Raw genomic sequence first — 3,840 nt, 5'->3', positions numbered from 1 at the left:
ATGAAAAAGAGAAGGTCAGCAAAAAATAATCTAACCTCTACCCCAACAAGCAAGGAGAATCCAGTTAACCACAATAAAAGAAAGCTTGTTAGGAGGAATTTATATCAGGGGGTGATGCCAGGGCATTTTGTCTAGTTTCACTGACCTTTTCTTTATGGTTTTAGGGTAGTTTCATGCACTTTCTTAGGAAATAAGCAAGTTTTGAGTAGAATTTCACTTACATCTTGATTCAAGCAAATATTGTGATTTTTATATGAATTCATGAGAATTATGCATAAATTGAATGATAAATTGGATGATGCATATCTCATAACTTGGACTAGAACTTTGATGCACTTTATTGCTTGATTTCAGGACAAAGGAAGCAAGGAAGAACCACGTTAGCAGCCACGTTAGTCTAACTAACGTGACCTCTAACGTGGAATGGGAGCTAGCTTGCAACGTTAATGAGAAAAGTAATCGCCAAGAACGTCCTCGAAGCCATCATAGCCCACGTTGAGAGTTACGTTAACTAAGTTAATGTGAACTCTAACATGGAAGAAGGAAATGAAGCCAACGTTAGTGACAATCACCTTTGTCACTAACGTTGGACCAAGCTCATATTGGCCACGTTAAGAGCCACGTTAACTCAGTTAACGTGGACTCTAACGTGGGGAAGCAAAAGAATGGCCAACGTTAGTGACACTCACCTTCGTCACTAACGTTGGACTAAGCCACTTTGAGCCACGTTAGTTGCCACGTTAACTTAGTTAACGTGGAAGCTAACGTGGAGGGAGCAAGAATCACCAACGTTAGTGACACTCACCTTTGTCACTAACGTTGGAATGAGCCACTATGAGCAATGTTAACTCCCACGTTAACTTAGTTAACGTGGAAGCTAACGTGGATGAAAGAATGATGAGCCAACGTTAGTGACACTCACCTTTGTCGCTAACATTGGAGATGGCTATCACCACCACGTTAGAAGCCATGTTAACCTAGTTAACGTGAACTCTAACGTGGGAAGTAGCGACGTTTTGAAACGTTAGTGACAAAGGTAAGTATCACTAACGTTTTTGAAGATTTGGAAAGCCTACGTTAAAGGTCACGTTAGCCACACTAACGTTAACTCTAACGTAGGGAAGGGAGGATTCTCAACGTTATTGGAAAAGGTAAGTCCCAATAACGTGTGTGAAGGATCAAGAGGCAACGTTAGTGGTCACGTTGGTGCCACTAACGTTGAAGTTAACGTGGGTCACCATTGGGTTAGGAACATTAGTGAAAAAGGTGACTGCCACTAACGTTCTCGAACTCACACTTTCACTTAACGTTAACGCCACTAACGTCCTAAGCTAAAAGTCCCTGCCTACTTCATACTTTCTCTCTGCAAGTAAAGCTAAGCCCACTAAAGAGGATAACTGCTTCAAACTCAAGATCCAAAGGCCCATATCCAAGATTTGAAGAACCAACTAGAAGATCAGAAGAGTAGTATATATAGGGGTAGTTTTGAATCAGAAAGTGGGTTGGAAATTTGAGAACTACTCTCTGTATTTTACTTTCTCTGTAACTTTTAGTTTAATTCTCAAGAATGTACTCTCCATCTATGTTTTTCATTCCCAGAGCTATGAACAACTAAACCCCTTTCATTGGGTTAGGGAGCTCTGTTGTAAATTTGATGGATCAATATTAGTTTTCATTATTCTTCTTCTATCTTTTCTCTTGATTTTACTAGAAAGCTTTCAATCTTCATTCAATTGGGTAGTTATCTTGGAAAAGAAGCTATTCATACTTGGATCTCTTCGGAACTTTGGAAAAGGAATGAAGAGATTATGCTAGAAATGCTTTCTCATGTTGGACTAAATTGGGGTTTGGATGGATATAGTGACATATAATCCTACCAACACTTTGATTTGGAAATACATGTGGTATAATCAGTGACCATACTTCATCTCTTCTCATGAGCAATTGACCAAGGAATTGGCTATTGATCAAGATTTGAGAGATTGAATTACCATGAAATTGGAATTCAATCACTTAAGATTGCTAAGGAGATCAATGAATGCATTGATTGAGGAAGAGATGAAAATGAACTTGATCCGGAGAATGCAACATCTCCTAAGCCCAATGAATTTCCCATTTCTGATCTTACCCATTCTCTTTACTTTCTGCTATTTAATTTCATGCTAAACTCCCCTTCCTATTTAAGATTCTGCAATTTACTTTTCGCTATTTACATTCCACTCTTTATTTCCAGCATTTACGTTTCTGCTATTTACTTTCCTGCCATTTAATTTTCTGCAAATCTCAAATCCAATTCTGCTTAGTTCAACTAGAACATTCCTCTAATTAAAGTTGCTTGACCAATCAATCCCTGTGGGATTTGACCTCACTCTATTGTGAGTTTTTACTTGACGATAATTCGGTATACTTGCCGAAGGAAAATTGTTGAGAGACAAGTTTCCATGCATCAAGTTTATGGCACCGTTGCCGGGGATTGATTTTGTATCAACAATGATTAAATTGGTGGATAACTAGATTGAGCATTTGTTTTTATTTTATTTGATTTAAGTTCATTTGAGTAATTTACTTTCTGTTCAGTTATTTTCCTCCCTTTCCCTTACCCATTTTCTTACTTGTTTACAATTCAGCCACTAACCCACTAATTGTTTAATATATTGCATCACTCACACTAACAGCATTTCTGAAGAAGTTACTATCTGCATCTTTCTTTCTTGCGGTTGCCTTGTTAGTTGTATGACAGGTAGAAGAAGTGGGGCTTCAACTTCCTTTGATTCTGAACCTGAGAGGACCTTCCTTAGATTAAGGAGGGAAGCAAGAGGAAAGAGAGTAGTTGGTGCTGAGGAAGAGGAGGAGTACTTTGAACCAGATATGGATGAGAATATGAAGAACCATTATGAAGAAGAGGCTCACAACCATGGCCGAGAAGGTCCAGCACATCAGGCTGGGCAAGAGAGAAGGGTTATGGGTTCGTACATCAATCCAAACCCAGGAAATTACAGAAGTAGCATCCAAAGGCCAACCATACATGCCAACAACTTTGAACTAAAGCCACAGCTCATCACCCTTGTTCAGAACAATTGTTCATTCGGAGGGAGTGTCCAAGAAGACCCCAATCAACATCTAACCACCTTCCTGAGGATATGTGATACTATGAAGTCTAATAGTGTTCATCCTGACACCTATAGACTACTTCTATTCCCTTTCTCACTCAAGGACAATGCATATAAATGGCTAGAATCCTTCCCAAAGGAGAGTTTAGCAACCTGGGAAGATGTGGTGAACAAATTCTTGGCAAGATTCTATCCTCCTCAACGGATCAACAGGTTGAGAGCTGAGGTACAAACCTTCAGGCAGCAAGATGGTGAGACTCTATATAAAGCATGGGAGAGGTTTAAGGACCTGACTAGAAGGTGCCCACCATATATGTTCAATGAATGGGTGCAGCTGCACATTTTCTATGAAGGTCTTTCTTATGAATCGAAGAAGGCAGTAGACCACTCATTCGGAGATCTTTGAACAAGAAGAAGACCATTAAAGAAGTCATAGATGTCATTGAGACTGTAGCAGAGAATGACTACTTCTATGCTTCTGAAAGAGGCAACACAAGAGGAGTGATGGAGCTGAACAATGTGGATGCACTGCTGGCCTAAAACAAGCTTATTACCAAGCAGCTGGCTGATCTTACCAAGAAGATGGAGAGGAACCAAGTAGCAGCAATCACCACCTCATCAGCAACCCAAGAGGGAATGAATGCAGAGGCAGAGGATGAGCAAGAACAAGCCAACTACATTGGAAACTCACCTAGGAAAGCACATGATCCATACTCCAAGACCTACAATC

The 3,840-nt window shown here is 39.9% G+C and overlaps 1 non-coding gene across 1 annotated transcript; it reads right to left on the bottom strand.

The window, feature by feature from the left end:
* Nucleotides 1–3,321: 3,321 nt before the first annotated feature.
* Nucleotides 3,322–3,428, bottom strand: LOC148544731 (small nucleolar RNA R71). Its single transcript, XR_015901517.1, has one exon. It is a non-coding gene; the product is annotated as a small nucleolar RNA R71 (small nucleolar RNA).
* Nucleotides 3,429–3,840: the final 412 nt, after the last annotated feature.

This window comes from Arachis ipaensis, chromosome B9, assembly GCF_059453495.1.
Source record: "Arachis ipaensis isolate K30076 ecotype BB chromosome B9, ASM5945349v1, whole genome shotgun sequence".
In the NCBI taxonomy this organism is placed as follows: Eukaryota; Viridiplantae; Streptophyta; class Magnoliopsida; order Fabales; family Fabaceae; genus Arachis; species Arachis ipaensis.
This window is presented reverse-complemented; position numbering and strand designations above follow the sequence as displayed.